Raw genomic sequence first — 18,314 nt, 5'->3', positions numbered from 1 at the left:
GATAAAGAAAAGTAACATTCTAATATTTATGCAAAAGGAGAAACATTATTTATAGTTGTATGTTAATATTATTGACAAATTCTATAGAAACTGGAACAGATTTATTTGTCAAAATTCTCAAGGTGAAATTCATAAAGTAGGTGTATATAAAACATATGTATATGTGGCTGTGTGGTAAGTAGCTTGTTTACCAACCACATGGTTCCGGGTTCAGTCCCACTGCGTGGCACCTTGGGCAAGTGTCTTCTACTATAGCCTCAGGCCGACCAAAGCCTTGTGAGTGGATTTGGTAGACGGAAACTGAAAGAAGCCTGTCGTATATATGTATATATATATATGTATGTGTGTGTGTTTGTGTGTCTGTGTTTGTTCCCCTAGCATTGCGTGACAACCGATGCTGGTGTGTTTACGTCCCCGTCACTTAGCGGTTCGGCAAAAAGTGACCGATAGAATAAGTACTGGGCTTACAAAAAGAATAAGTCCCGGGGTCGATTTGCTCGACTAAAGGCGGTACTCCAGCATGGCCGCAGTCAAATGACTGAAACAAGTAAAAGAGTAAATTCTACAGAAACTGGAACAGATTTATCTGTCAAAATTCTCAAGGTGAAATTCATAAAGTATGTGTATATAGAACATATGTATATCTATATCTGTCTGTCTGTCTGTCTATCTATCTATCTATCTTTCTATCTATCTAGCTATGTGATAAGAAGCTTGTTTTCCAATCACATGGTTCCAGGTTCAGTCCCACTGTGTGGCACCTTCAGCAAGTGTCTTCTACTATAACCTCAAGCCAACCAAAGCCTTGTGAGTGGATTTGGTAGATGAAAACTGAAAGAAGCCTGTTATATATGTGTGTGTGTGTGCGCACATATATGTATGTATTTGTTATTTGTGTATGTCTCCACCCCACCCCCCAACCATCACTTGACAACCAATGCTGGTGTGTTTACGTCCGCGTAACTTAGCAGTTCAACAAAAGAGACCGGCAGAATAAATACTAGGCTTACAAAGAATAAATCCTGGGGTCAATTTGTTCAACTAAAAGTTGGTGCTCCAGCATGGCTGCAGTCAAATGACTGAAACAAGTAAAAGAATATATATATGTGTGTGTATATATATATCAGTGAGAACAGTCAAAATCAAACCAAATCAACATCAGTGGAAATTGCAGCTGTGGTTAAGCAAACCATCCGATCGTTTGTCCGTTGCCACCCTCGCCTGGCCCCCGTGCCGTTGGCACGTAAAAGCACCATCCGCTCGTGTCTGTTGCCAGCCTTGCCTGGCCCCCGTGCCGGTAGCACGTAAAAGCAGCATCCGTTCGTGTCCGTTGCCAGCCTCGCCTGGCCCCTGTGCTGGTAGCACGTAAAAGCAGCATCCGTTCGTGGCCGTTTGCCAGCTTGTCTGGCACCTGTGCAGGTGGCACGTAAAAAGCACCCACTACACTCACGGAGTGGTTGGCGTTAGGAAGGGCATCCAGCCGTAGAAACACTGCCAAATCTGACTGGGCCTGATGAAGCCTCCCGGCTTCACAGACCCCAGTTAAACTGTCCAACCCATGCTAGCATGGAAAACGGACGCTAAATGATGATGATGATGATGATATATATATATAGAAACTTGTTTGTTATGGCCAGTCAAAGAGTGACAGTGGTTTTGCAACTACAAAGCGCTTAGCTCTATAGCCAACTTGTCAAACTCAAATCTGATGAGTCACCCATAAGTTAAGCACCTTATAGGTGTGAAATCAATGGTCACCCTCTGACCAGTCATAATAAACATACTTCTAAATATACTACTGCTTTAACGTTTTAGAGTATGTGCCTTTTTCAGATTTATGAACAACTAAAGATATATATCATCATCATCGTTTAACATCTGTTTTCCATGCTAGCACGTGTTGGACGGTTCGACTGGGGTCTGGGAAGCCAGATGCTGCACCAGGCTCCAGTCTGATCTGGCAGTGTTTCTACAGCTGGATGCCCTTCCTAATGCCAACCACTCTGCGAGTGTAGTGGGTGCTTTTTACATGCTACCGGCACAGGTGCCAGGGGAGTCTTGCAGTGGCCACAATCGGTTGGTGCTTTTAACGTGCCACCGGCATGGAAGCCAGTCAAGGCGGTGCTGGCATCGGCCACGTTCGGATGGTGGTTTTTACGTGCCACCGGCACAGAAGCCAGTCGAGGCGGCGTTGGCATCGGCCACGTTCGGATATATATTTATATACATACATGTACATATGTATGCGAAATCAATGGTCACTCACTGACTGTCTATAACAATCAACCTTCTAAATATATTCTTTTCTAATCTAGGCACAAGGCCCAAAATTTTGGGGAAAGGAACCTGTCGATTAGATCAACCCCAGTACGTAACTGGTACGTAATTTATCGACCCCTGAAAGGATGAAAGGCAAAGTCGACCTTGGTGGAATTTGAACTCAGAACATATGGACAGATGAAATACCGTTAAGCATTTCGCCCAGCGTGCTAACATTTCTGCCAGCTCACTGCCTTGAATATTATCCTTTTCTACTCTAGGACACAAGGCCTGAAAAAAATACACAATGCCTACAGCAGACCCAAAAGTGCCACCAGGAGCAGACCACCCCTACCACACCACCACCATCGCCAGCTACGCTGGTACCCTGAGTGTAGATTTGGTAAATGGAAAGTGAAAGAAGCCTGTTAATTGTGGGGTGGAGTGTCTTTGCTTGTCCCCCTCCACTGCTTGAAAACTGGTGTTGGTTTGTTTACATTCCCATAACTTATCTTCAGCAAAAGAACCTTATGAAAAATATGTTTGACTAAACCCTTGTAGGTGGTGCCCTAACATATTTGCAGTTCAATGACTTAAAACAAGTAAATGATAAAAGAGAGAAGTCAAAAGTTTTGTCACAATTCCAGAATGCAACGTTGTTGACAGTCTTGTCACTTTTATAAGAAATACCTATTTCTTTACTACCCACAAGGGGCTAAACATAGAGAGGACAAACAAGGACAGACAAACGGATTAAGTCGATTATATCAACCCCAGTGCGTAACTGGTACTTATTTAATCGACCCTGAAAGGATGAAAGGCAAAGTCGACCTCGGCAGAATTTGAACTCAGAACGTAGCGGCAGACGAAATACCTATTTCTTTACCGCCCACAAGGGGCTAAACACAGAGAGGACAAGCAAGGACAGACAAACGGATTAAGTCGATTACATCAACCCCAGTATGTAACTGGTACTTATTTATCAACCCCCGAAAGGATGAAAGGCAAAGTTGAGCTCGGCGGAATTTGAACTCAGAACGTAGAAGCAGACGAAATAACTATTTCTTTACTACCCACAAGGGGCTAAACACAGAGAGGACAAACAAGGACAGACAAATGGATTAAGTCAATTATATCGACCCCAGTGCGTAACTGGTACTTAATTAATCGACCCCGAAAGGATGAAAGGCAAAGTCGACCTCGGCGGAATTTGAACTCAGAACGTAGCGGCAGATGAAATACCGCTAAGTATTTTGCCTGGCGTGCTAACGTTTCTGCCAGCTCGCTGCCTTTAAAGAAATACCATTAAGGCTTTTCCTCTTCTCAACACAAACTTCTTCTCTAAAGTATAAACTGAAATAAATACTATGAAGCAGACAAGTGAAGACCTAGTGAATTCTGAACTGTATTGATTGATTAGTTAACGAGTTTTGATGCCCATAAAATCATATTAAGCAACAATGAAAAATCATATGATTGTTGACTAAAGATATTACTCGACAAAATAATATATTTACAAAATTATTCTATGATATATATATTGTCATTTTGTTGAAAAGGTGTTTGATTAAATGTCAGTCAATAAAAAAGTCATGTTACCACATTTCCAGATTGGTGATGCTGAGAAAGAGCAAGATACAAGAAGATGAATCAGAAAAATGTAGAAACGCATCTGTGGGATGTAGAATAAAAGAGAAATCATTGACATAATTCTATGTAAGAGTTCAAAATAGTTGTGCCTCAATGTTGCCAATCAGACACATATTTAAAAGATTAACTTATACCAAGAAAACAGCTGAAATAGAATGCTTTTCATACCATCTGGATTTAAATGCTTCCGAAGATATTCTGGAAACATTTCTTCATTAGTAACACCGAAATTCTTTTAGTATACTAGTTTCAAATTTTGGCAAAAGGCCAGTAATTTCTGAGGAAGGGGTAAGTTGATTACATTGACCCTAGTCTTCAACTGGTACTTATTTTGTTGACCCCCAAAATGTTAAAAGGTAAAGTCAACCTCTGCCAAATTTGAACTCAAAACATGAAGATGGACTAGCTGCTATTAACCCTTTAGTGTTTAAACCGGCCATATCAGGCCAAAATTGTCTTCCTGTTATATGCTCAAACCAGCCAGCTCTGACCTCTCACACCTACCCTACAAAGTCATTCTAAAAATAAACAGGGACATCATCAAAATCTCAGAGTTACAAGATGCTGTACAATTAATTTAAAACAATGTAATTAAACAGGCTTTACATTTGACAGATTAATCTGAATGTTAAAGGGTTAAGCATTTTGCCTGGAATATTAACAATTCTGCCATTTTGCTACCTTAACTTCTTTTAGTATATTGGCAATGTAATTTTTCTTCCTATGGACACAAAATTTATATGCCAGAACAATATATAAAGAAAAATATCGGAACTCGAAAATGACATATTTTTTTATATTATGTGATAATTTTATCAAGAAGAAAATAATTCTAGAACAACAATTTTTTTTTTTAAATCTCTTTGACCTATTATGACATTTTTAAAAATGTCAACAACCTAAAAATGTGTGTTTAACAAATTGATTTACAATAACAATAAAAACAGCCATGCATACAGGAAAATATGTATTTAAAAAATCCCCTTTTGGCACTGAATAACAAATGTCAATCATACAGCATATACATAACAAACCCAGCACAGCACAAATGAAATAAAATTATTGAGATATTTAATTTTGACAAATAATTCTTTTTTATTTAATTTGCTTTCACTTTTTTTTATTACGTATTTTTTTTTTCGGTAACAGACATAAAACGTTTCAAACGTGTTACCAATCAATCTCTCTCAAGGATATGATTTTACTCAGACGCAAATTAAACAACAAAAGACATATGCTATTTAGAAAATCATCTGCAATTCCCATTAGTTAGTCATCAATTACGAGTTGTAATGTAACAGTAAAGACAGCTTTAAAGAGAAAAATAGTTTTGTCAAGCTGACCTAGAATAAATATATTACAGCGTCAAAATGCTCTTTACAAATCAATGATATTTTGTAATATGTTTACGTTATCAAAAAATAATAATAATGGCCAGGATGTGTTTGAGTAGATCGGGAATTCATACAGTTTACGTTTCAAGTTGACTTGAAGATTAAACATTTTAACGAACTAAACAATGGGAAGTAATAAAATACTTTGTTTTGTTATTTGATAAAATGGGACAAACAAGTATGTGCAAATGGCAGTGATCCAAATTCTATAATGTTTGAGGGTTCGTGTTTATGCATTGAAGAATCACAAGATTCAAAATTGATTTTCAGTTCTACAGACTATGTAATAAGCATCAGAAATATAGTGAAATTGAACAAAATCAACAGCACCCTGTTCATTCCATTAAAAGTCCTTTTTTTCCATGTTGGATGGTTTGACAGGACCTGGCAAGGTTGGCAAGCTGCATGAGGTTCAATCGTCTGTTTTGGTATGGTTTCTATAGCTGGGTCCCCCCTCCTAATATCAACCAATTTAATCCTTTCATTACCATATTTCTGTTGAGATGCTCTGTGTTTCATTCATTTAATTTTAAATGTAACAAAGAATTTAGTAAAATAACTTAGTTATCATTAAGCTAGTGTTACGAACATATATTGTGACTAAGGTTTGGTGGAAGATTTTAATTTGTACTACAGGGCCAGAGGCAGTTTCAGGTGGGTTTGGTATCAAAAGTGTTAAAGAGTGTACTGGATGCCTCTTACATGGCACTGGCATTGGTGAATGACTTTGAGAATAGTTTTTATTTGATAAAGTATTTAAGACAAACATAAAAATGTAAAACATACTTTTAAATGGTGAATTTCTTCTTTTTTTTTTATGTATCCTGACACAAAGGAGAACACAAGAATTAAACCATGTTGAGAGAGTATGCCACATGTTGTTGTTTTGTTTGTTCCTTCTTGAGCCATGCCTGGCTTATAAGGGCCGGTTTCCTAGTTTCCTTGGCGTATAGGTTCCCCACCTGGACAGGACACCGGTCCGTCGCAGGTGAGCCGCAAAATGCAGGAGGAAAGAGTGAGAGAAAGTTGTGGTGAAAGAATCAGCAGAAGTTCGCCATTACCTTCTGCTGGAGTCGCGTGGAGCTTAGGCGTTTCGCTCATAAATACACACATCGCCCAGTCTTAGATTCGAACCCGCGATTCCTCGACCACGAGTCCGCTGCTCTAACCACTAGGCCATGTGCCTCCACAGAGTATGCTGCATAACGACCTCTTGGCTGGTAGTAATGTATTATACCCTTCCGGCTTGTACCTTGTTGCCAATATTACAGTGTATCCAAGTTGAATCTACTTCACATATTTGATGGCATACAGAACATTTTTTCCTCAAAAAATATCGTCTTAAAAAAAATCCCCCAAGTCCTAAATGCAGAGACAGGCGTATATTGGTTTCAAATTTTGGCACAAGACCAGCAATTTCAGAGGAGGAGGTAAATTAATTATATTAACCCTGGTGCTCAACTGGTACTTATTTTACTGACCCCGAAAGGATGAAAGGTAAAGATGACCTCAGCAGAATTTGAACTCAGAATGTAAAGACAGACAAAATGCCACTAAGCATCTTGCCCAGCATGCAAACATTACTGCCAGTTTTTTTTTTTGGTCTTTTTTTCAGCTAGGCCTATATTACATGCTTTAATACCCTAAAACCATTTATTCCTGAACACATGCTGCTGGAATTGGGGTGCATCTGTTATGCTCGTGTGTCTTTTCTGCTATCAAGTATGCTACTTTTAAAAAGTAGTACAGATTAGTTGTTCAACAACAGGTCAACAATGATTGAACAGACCTATGATAAAAGGCATTTCAGTCATGACCATCCTGTCTTTTTAGAGGTACATAGGACCATATTATCTAATGTCTCTTTGCGATTTGAGACTTAGCTGTTATTTCTAGTAGGATGAGCAACCAATGTATCTAGCCATAGTAACAAGCAGTGGCAGTAAATACACCAATAATAATAATAATAATCCTTTCTACTAAAGACACAAGGCATGAAATTTGGAGGAGGGAACCAGTCAATTGCTCAACCCCAGTATGCAACTAGTACTTAATTTATTAACCCTGAAGAGATGAAAGACAAAGTCAACCTCGATGGAATTTGAATTCTGAACATAGCGATGGGCGAAATCGCTAAACATTCCATCCAGCATGCTAATGATTCTGCCAGTTGGAAGAAGAAGAAGAGGAGGAGGAGGAGGAAAAGGAAGAAGAAAAAGAAGAGGAAGGAGAAGAAGAGGGAGGAGGAGGAGGAGAGGAAGAAGAAGAGGAAGAAGAAGAGGGAGGAGAAGAAGAGGGAGAAGGAGAGGAAGAGGAAGAGGAAGAGGAAGGAGAAGAAGAGGGAGAAGAAGAAGAAGAAGAAGAAGAAGAAGAAGAAGAAAATGGTGATAGTCCCCTAAATATACACTTTTTTTTTTATGACTAAGGATTTTTGAAATAAAGTGAATATTTTAGTTTCCTCTGTAACAAAAATACTTTCCACGGGTTATTATCCTAACCTTTATTCTATAACCCAGCAGTGAAATAAAAACACATTGATGAAAATTTTGGCCGCTTTCAGAAACTGAACCACAACTGAAATGAATGCCTAACATAGGATAATGCCCTGTACAGAGTTTTGAGATTAACTCATATGAAAAATAAAAAGAGTTTTATCCATATTGAAGCATTTTCATATTTCCATTCAAAACTAACCGTTTCCTATTCCAAATATAAATCATAAAATTGTGTAGCCTATGGCTTCTTGCAACTCTAGTACCAATTCTGGGTTATGAATGTTGTAAAAATAGTAAGCTTTACTGAAATGAAAGGAAATATGCCAATTTTGTATGTAAAATGTAATGAAATAGAATAGTTTAGATAGCCTTAAGCTGACAAAGTTGATTGCTCTTTGACCATTCAAAATGATTCTATTTTGATAGCTTTCATTCTTGACTCAGTTTCAAAATGCTATTCTGAAAACATCTTTCCTCAAGAAATCTTGAGAATTTCCTCATAATTTTGTCTTTTGTTCTACATTTATAAACATAGCGAAAATGGTAAACTTGCTGGCATTTCTAATATAGAAAATATCTGCTGATTCTGAAAGCTAAACGATGATTTCGACGCGTAAATCACTTTTGTAAACCTTCTCCAGAATAATAAGACATTCATATTTCTTTACTTAAATGGTACAAACAGGAAAAAAAAAACAAAAACAATTCATCTTAATAATAAAAAAAAAAAACCCCAAATATTTTTCTGCTTTCTAAATAAAAATAAAGTTATTTATCTTTCACTTGTTTCAGTCATTAGACTGTGGCCATACTGGGGCATTGTCTTATTACTCTTTTACTTGTTTCAGTCATGTAACTGTGGCCATGCTGGAGCACCGCTTTCAGTCGAGCAAATCGACCCCAGGACTTATTCTTTGTAAGCCTAGTACTTATTCTATCGGTCTCTTTTGCCGAACTGCTAAGTGACGGGGGTCGTAAACACCAACATCAGTTCTCAAGCAATGTTAGGGGGGGGGGGCAAACACAGACACACAAACGTACACACATATACATATATACGATGGGTTTCTTTCAGTTTCCGTCTACCAAATCCACTCACAAGGCATTGGTCGGCCCGGGGCTATAGCAGAAGACACTTGCCCAAGATGCTACGCAGTGGGACTGAACCTAGAACCATGTGGTTCATAAGCAAGCTACTTACCACACAGCCACTCCTACGCCTATAAGAAGAATTTTCAACAAATGAATCAACCCCCGATATTTATTTTTAAACCAGGTACTTATTCTGTCAGTCTTTTTTGCCAAACTGCTAAGTTACAGAGACGTAGGCACACCAGCACCAATCGTGAAGCAGTGGAGTGGGGGGGGAGATCAAAAACAGACACAAAGATACACACAGATACGTATACATATATACTATGAGCTTCTTTCAGTTTCTGTGTACCGATTTCCACTCGCAAAGCTTTGGTTGGTGCAAGGCTACAGCAAAAGAACTTGCCCAAGATACCATGCAGTGGGACTGAACCTGGTACCATGTGATTGGTAAGCAAACTTCTTGCCGCACATCCACACCTGCACCTATTTGATTAAATTTTAATCATTACAGAAAGGAAACCTTATTTTTATTTATTCATTTTCAAAAAACTGTACCAAGACTTTTGGAAATATGCTGTGCTTGAGAAGACCCAGCAAGCCAACTGAGACCATAACCTCGTGGCCTATGCCAGTGGTGTAACCAGCCCACTTATGCGTACCTTTCCTTCCTTGGACACTAAACTCTGCTTGCGAAGACCTGTTGAGGCAAGTGAAATCGAAATCAAATTCGATGACTGGCATCCGTGCTAGTGGGGCCCTAAGAGCACCATTCAAGCGTGATCGTTGCCAGAGTGGCTAACTGGCTTCCATGCCAGTGGCATGTAAAAGGCACCATTCGAGCGTGATCGTTACCAGCGTCACCTTACTGACACTTGTGCCGGTGGTACGTGAAAAAACATTCGAATGAGATCATTGCCAGTACCGCCTGACTGGCACGTAAAAGCACCCACTACACTCTCGGAGTGTTTGGCGTTAGGAAGGGCATCCAGCTTTAGAAACTCTACTAAATCAAGATTGGAGCCTGGTGCAGCCATCTGGTTTGCCAGTCCTCAGTCAAATCGTCCAAGCCATGCAAGCATGGAAAGCAGACGTTAAACAATGATGATGATGATGTACAGATAACACAAAGGTATACTTTTACCAGTTTAAGATTCAAATTTAGCTTTTCAGATCTAGGACTGGTATGAAAAGCAGCAGTAAATTAATGCCAAGTGGTTGTATTGACAAAAAAATAACCATAGTTTTTATTATTTTCATCTCCAGTATGAATAAAATAGGAGGGAAGAAGTGTCAACATTTACAAGTTTATCTGATAGGGAAATTCATATTTATCAGTCTTATTTTATCATTGTTCCACATTCTGATGACCTGAAATCTATATTGACATAACTAAATAATAAACTACACAAAAGAAAAATTACTGCAAAAGGAGGGGGAAAAAAAACAAAATCTAAAGGTCAATGTAATTGAGAGCAGAGAAAAAGAAGAGTAGAAAAAAATCGTGATAATAGGAGGAGAAATAGCAGTAATAAAACTGAAATGTCAGGTATGAATAACAGATTGAAACTTCAAGAAACCGCTCTTTGAAGAAACTTCAAAGATTTTGAAATATCTGTCTGAACGTATTTTGCTGATGGAAAGGCAAAAGTAATCAGAATGAGGGGAAGGAAAAAAAAAAAGATTTTACTACTGAAAGTGGTGGTGAATATATATCTAGAATTATCAACTGGAATCTTGAAAAATCTCCTTTCAAATAATCAATAATTTTTATGTTCCCATGCCAAATCTAATATTGTAATATCGGTTATTTATCTATATTCGTTTATGTTTGGTGTCAAATGCACTGAGTAAAGCTGATTGTCAGTATAAGTAAAAACCGAAAATCTACTTTCTATAAAAGGAATAAAGAAAAAATAATAAAGAAAAAAAAAAGGAAGCAAAAATTCATTTGTGATAAATTCAATATTTTCACTTGTCACGAAGTAAATTTAGATCAATATTTATCACCAATTATTTATTTTTCTATTTGTTTTTCAGTTTTGTTTCTGATGCAAAATCATTTAATAATCATTTTATATATATATATATATAAAAGATGGCTAAAAGAATTAATTATCAATGACATTTGTTAATATATGCGTTAAATAGATTTTGCGAGAGACAAAAAAAATAGTAGATGGAATCATATTAAACCTTTTACAAATTGCCTATCTCACAAGTGTATTATTGGCTTGTTAGTGAGAATAAAATTTTTTAAAATAAAAAGCAATTTACTTTTCCACAAGAAACAATTATCATCATTATACATAAATAGAGAGAGAGGGGGAGAGAGATGTAGATAGAGAGAGAGACGTAGATAGATAGATAGAGACACAGATAGATAGAGAGAGAGAGAGAGAGAGACAGAGAGACAGACAGACAGACAGACAGACAGACAGACAGATAGATAGATAGATAGATAGATAGACAGACAGACAGACAGACAGACAGACAGGTAGGTAGATAGATAGATAGACAGACAGGTAGGTAGATAGATAGATAGACAGACAGGTAGGTAGGTAGGTAGGTAGATGTGTAGGTAGATTGATAGATAGGTATATAGAAAGGTAGATAGATAGGTAGATAGATAGGTAGGTAGATAGATAGGTAGGTAGATAGATAGATAGGTAGGTAGATAATTAGGTAGGTAGTTAGGTAGATAATTAGGTAGGTAGATAGGTAAGTAGATAGGTAGGTAGCTAGATAGATAGATAGGAAGGTAGATAGATATAGATACACACACACACATACAACACACGCATATGGACATGTGTGTGTGTATGTGCACGCGTGTGCGCATATGAGATCCGATCAAAAGGTATCAGGACCATCACTGTGATAACAAAGCTAGATAAAGCAGAGTGGAGCCACTTGGCAACATTGACCTTCAACTCTCTCATTCATTTCTGCCGTTTATAGCCATGCTTGGAGGCAGATGTGTAAAGTGTAATCATCTCAAAACAAAAAAAAGAAAAAGATCACATTTCAGCTACACAGAAATTCCATGGTTACATTGAGGAAGACAGAAGCTTTTAGGAAATGGTCACAAGTGACAAATTGTGGGTCTGTAGCTCTGACCCTGAAATGAAGGCTCAGTTTTCACAGTAAAAAACCCCACTCTAAAGTTTGGCAGTGTGGTAAGAAGCTTGCTTCCCAACCACATGGTTCCAGGTTCAGTCCCACTGCATGGCACCTTGGGCAAGTTGCTTCTATAAACTTGAACCAACCAAAGGATTATGAGTGTATTTGGTAGACAAAAACAGAAAGAAGCCCATCGCATACATATTGATCACTTTTGACAAGCGACAAAGTCGAGGTGTTTCAAATGGAAGACCTTAGCTAAATGAATCTTCAATATCCATGGGATATTGAAGTGCAATTCCAAGTGGAATTGGTTGGAGATAGAATTGTTGCTTTATGATATAAATTACAATGCAAGATTAAAAGACTGTGCGGTAAAAAGTTTGCTTCTGGGTTCAGTCCCACTGCATGACACCTTGGGCAAGTATTTTCTACGATAGCCATAGGTTGACTAAGGCTTTGTGAGAGGATTTAGTACACAAAAATGGATAGAGAAGCCCATTGTGTGTGTGTGTGTGTGTGCGCATGCATGTGTGTGTGTCTGCGTTTGTGTCTGTGTTTGTCCCTTACGACCATTTGGCAACCGGTGTTGGTGTGTTTTCCTCCCCATAACTTAGTAGTTCAGCACAAGAGACTGATAGAATAACTACCAGGCTTAACAAAAAATGTACTGGGGTTGATTCATTCAACTAAAAATTCTTCAAGGTGGCACCTCAGCATGGCATGCCACCGTGCCCCAGCATGGCCGCGGCCTTCAGGCTAAAACATTTTTAAGGATTTATATACATACGCACATATATGTGTGTATTTATATATATATATGTGTGCGTATATATATATATGTGTGTGTGTGTGCATATGTAAATGTGCGTGTGTGTGTGGGTATATATATATATATATATATATATATATATATATATATATATACACACACACACCATTTGATTTGATCCTTATCTGCATATGTATAGATCATGGTGTACCTATGCACGTAGACACATCTGGGTACATACATACATAAATACATAGATGTGCATGTGTGCATGTGTACACAAGGATGGATTCAAGGGTTTTATTTATTTATGAGTTTCAGAGTATAGATACTTATAATGGTGATACTTAAAAAAGAAATTAAAATGTTTTTAAAAATCCAACTCACAAATTTCTTGATAAGCAAGTTTGTCATATTATTTATCCTACAATGAACTACAATACATTTGATATGCCTGCCATCATTGAAAGATGTTGAAAACACTTCTCAAATCCTATGCAATATTTTCTATAAGTATTTCCTTTTGTTCACTTTCTTTTTCATAATCATGATTATTATTTGAATAATAATTTATTTAGTAATATGCAAATTTTACTCATTGATCAAGTCTACTTTTAGCTGTCATCTACTTAGGCTTCTAATCCTCTTTTAGTCAAACACAAAGCTTAATTCAGTTCAATTAAAAAGCATAGGTAGACAACGTATTGTAATCCACACTATAATTTATGAAAATTTTATCTGCGCACAGGATAAGCATCACTGCTCTGAAGCCTTTTTCTTTTATTGTGATTTGTGATTAAAGCTTGCTCATTTTTATTTTTTTATAAATTTACATATATACATAGGCACAGGAGTGGCTATGTGGTAAGAAACTTACTTCCTAACCACATGGTTCCAGGTTCAGTCCCACTGCATAGCACCTTGAGCAAATGTCTTCTACTATAGCCTCAGACTGACCAAAGCCTTGTGAGTGGATTTGGTAGATGGAAACTGAAAGAAGCCCGTTGTATATATGTATATAATATATGTATGTATTTGTTATTTGTGTCTGTGTTTGTATCCCCACCATCACTTGACAATCGATGCTGGTGTGTTTATGTCTCCGTAACTTAGCGGTTCAGCAAAAGAGACCGATAGAATAAGTACTAGGCTTACAAATAATAAGTCCTGAGGTCAATTTGTTCGGGCCACAGTCAAATAACTGAAACAAGTAAAAGAATAAAAGAATATACAAGTGGGACCCATGGAAATTCCACAGAACAAAAAATATTAACATTATTTACATTATTTACATAATTCCTCATCTCTGAAAAAATATTAAGAGAATCTATTTAAGAAAGAAAGAATAATTTGCATTTTTATTTTGCTCAGTTATTTTACTTCCAGACACAATAATATATTATACAATTTTAAAATTTCCTTCTGCTAAGCACTTTACATTTCTCTCTTTCTCTCTATCTCTTCAACAATTTTTTTAACCATGTAATTCCCCTCTTCATGTCTTTAACATTTCTCTCTTTCTCTTCACCTCTCACTTCCACTAATCATATGAATGACAGCATAATGCATCAGCTGGTTATCTGATCTCTCACTCGCTCTCACATTCTCTCTTCCTCTTTCCCACTCCACCACCTCCTCATGTCTAACAAACTAAAGTGTAAAATCGGAACAAACAGGTAGAAAAATTATATTAAAGATTTAGAACAATAAAAAAGACTTTTCACTATCACCACCACCACCACCATCATCGTCACAATAGTTTTCAGTATCAAAGCTCATTTCTTTTCAGTTAGTTCAGCTGTTTGTTTATATCTACTTTTTCTTGTTGATGTATCTCTACTCTCACAATACAAACGCTATCTGCCTCTCTCTCTCTCTCTCTCCTCTCTCTCTCTCTCTCAATGTCACAGCCTCTGCTGTCCATCTATCTCTATCTGCCTTTCTTTAACCTTACCACCAGAACATCACCCTCTGTTAAATATTGTATCCTAAACATATCTCTTTCTCTTTACCTTTCCATCCCCACCCTACCACTTCTCTCTCTCTCTCTGTCTTTTCTCTCACCACCATTTTCTCTCACTTTTCGCCTCTCCCTTCAACTAACCACATGATGCATTTGGCCTTAGTCTATTATTATACTCCTCTCTTCTTTCTTCTCTACTCACATTCCCCCTACCTCTCTCTCACTTTTACTCCGCCTCCACAACTAACTAAAGTATAACAGGCAAATGAACATACATATACATACACACACATACACATATACATACACACACACATATACACACACACACACACACACATACATATACACACACATACATACATACACACACACATACATACATACACACACACACACATATGAAGTGTGCTGTGCGCGAGAAGACCCGGCAGGACAAGTGAGTCCATAACCCGTGGCCTTCTACATGGGATGGAGCCAGCCTACGTATGCATACCTTCCCTTCTTGGGACACAAAACTCTACTTGTGAAGACGTGATGAGGCAAGTGAGGATCAGAATCGAAATCGATCAATGGAAATTGCGGATGTGCTACCAGTGCCGGTGGCATGTCAAAACTCTGCTTGTGAAGACCCGTTGAGGCAAGTGACGATCAGAATCGAAATCGATCAATGGAAATCGATCAATGGAAATTGCAGATGTGTTACCAGTGCCGGTGGCATGTAAGAGAACTTTCCGTTTCGCGACCGTTGCCAGCACCGCCCCGTTTCGTGTCCGTTGCCAGCCTCGCCTGGCCCTCATTCCGGTGGCACATAAAAAGCACCATCCGTTCGTGGCCGTTTGCCAGCTCTGTCTGGCACCAGTGCGAGTGGCACGTAAAAAGCACCCACTACACTCACGGAGTGGTTGGCGTTAGGAAGGGCATCCAGCCGTAGAAACACTGCCAGATTTGACTGGGCCTGATGAAGCCTTCTGGCTTCACAGACCCCAGTAGAACCGTCCAACCCATGCTAGCATGGAAAACGGACGCTAAACGATGATGATGATGATGATGATATATATGAATAAAGAATGACAGACTTTGTAGAATACATGACTAAATATCCGGTAGTATTTGGTTGTATTCTTTTACATTCTGAACTGAAATCCTACTCCCCTCAACTTTGCCTTTCTTCTTACTAAGCTCATAAAATAAAGTAATCAATGATGCACTAGCGTCCCAGCATGGTCGCAATCAAATGACTGAAACCAATAAAATAACAAAAGAACACAAGATGTACGTCTATTGTTTAGTCTGTAATTTATACTTTAAACATTCGAGAACCGAGGAATATGACTATGGTAAACAATTTTTTTTTGTCTCACCAGTGCTCAAGTTTGTTATTGATTTTGAAAAAAAACAAAAAAAAAATCAACACAAAACACAATAATATTTTGTACTTATCTGTAATATAACCATATACAAGGATAAAGAATTTTGTGAAGATCAAAGCCAGGCATAGATGAAAGGTTGTTGTTATTATTGTTCCGGTTTTTATGTCTTCTCCTGGATATTGATCCGTTGATCATATATGATCACTCTGGCCTATACACAAACAAACCTCTAACAGGTAACCTATTATTTACTGTCAGTTTTTATTTTGGATGATCTAAAGCTATATGGCCCAGTTCAGTGCTTCATTGATTGGAGTTTTAAGATTAGATCACACACACACAATGGGATTTGAACTCAGAATAAAGAGGGAGAAAAATAATTAAGTACAGCTACTCTACTGCTTTATAAATCATAACCATGGTTTCAATCTTTGTAGAAAGCTTGAATTTATAAGTGAGAAATGTGTCTGATTAAACTGCTTTTCTAGCACTTGACTGATAGTTATTTTATCAATATTTACATCAGAAGGAGTAAAAAAAAAAGCAAAGCCTGGAATGGTTTGAACTCAGAACAGAACATAAAAACAGACAAGCATTTTGTGTAGCAGTCAAATGATTCTGGCAGCTAACAGCCTTAATAACAACAACAACAATAATAATAAAATAATAATAATGATAATAATAATAATAATAATAATAATAGTAATAATGATAATAATAATAGTAATAATAATAATATATAATAATAATAATAATAATAATAGTAATAATGATAATAATAATAATAATATAGTAATAATGATAATAATAATAATAATAATAATAATAATAATAATATAGTAATAATGATAATATATGATAGTAATAATAATAATAATAATAATAATAGTAATATGATAATAATAATAATAATAATAGTAATAATGATAATAATAATAATAATAATATATAATAATGATAATAATAATAGTATAATAATAATAATAGTATAATAATAATAATATATAATAATAATAATAATAATAATGATAATAATAATAATAATAATAATGATATAATGATAATAATAATAATAATAATAATGATAATAATAATAATAATAATAATAATAATAATGATAATATTAATAACGATAATAATAATAACAATAATAATAATATTAATAATAATATTAATAATCTTTTCTACTATAGCCACAAGGCCTGAAATTTTGCAGGAGGGGAGTAGTCGATTACATCAACCCCAGTGTTTCTCTGGTACTTAATTTATCGACCCCCAAAAGGAGGAAAGGCAAAGTCGACTTCAGTGGAATTTGAACTCAGAACGCAGCGACAGGAGAAACACTGCTAAGCAATATTAATCCTTTCTACTATAGGCAGAAGGCTTGAAATTTTGGCAGGAGCTGTAGAGTTGATTACTCAACTGGTATTTATTTTTCCGAGCCCTGAAGGTGGAATTTGAACTCAGAACTCAGAACATGAAAACAAACAAAATACTGCTAAGCCTTTTGCCACCTGCTGTGCTAACGATTCTGCCAGCGTGCAACCTTAATAATAATATAATAATATAATGATAATAATAATAATAATAATAATGATAATAATAATAATAATAATAATAATAATAATGATAATATTAATAACGATAATAATAATAACAATAATAATAATATTAATAATAATATTAATAATCTTTTCTACTATAGCCACAAGGCCTGAAATTTTGCAGGAGGGGAGTAGTCGATTACATCAACCCCAGTGTTTCTCTGGTACTTAATTTATCGACCCCCAAAAGGAGGAAAGGCAAAGTCGACTTCAGTGGAATTTGAACTCAGAACGCAGCGACAGGAGAAACACTGCTAAGCAATATTAATCCTTTCTACTATAGGCAGAAGGCTTGAAATTTTGGCAGGAGCTGTAGAGTTGATTACTCAACTGGTATTTATTTTTCCGAGCCTGAAGGTGGAATTTGAACTCAGAACTCAGAACATGAAAACAAACAAAATACTGCTAAGCCTTTTGCCACCTGCTGTGCTAACGATTCTGCCAGCGTGCAACCTTAATAATAATAATAATAATAATAATGATAATAATAATAATAATAATAATAATACTATGAACTCGAAGCAATGTTATAAATTATCAAATTCACACCAAGATGTCAATAGGTAGTGTTACTAATGTATATATAATG

Source organism: Octopus sinensis, linkage group LG2 (genome assembly GCF_006345805.1).
Source record: "Octopus sinensis linkage group LG2, ASM634580v1, whole genome shotgun sequence".
NCBI lineage: Eukaryota > Metazoa > Mollusca > Cephalopoda > Octopoda > Octopodidae > Octopus > Octopus sinensis.
The sequence above is the reverse complement of the archived record's forward strand: the minus strand, read 5'-3'. Positions refer to the sequence as shown.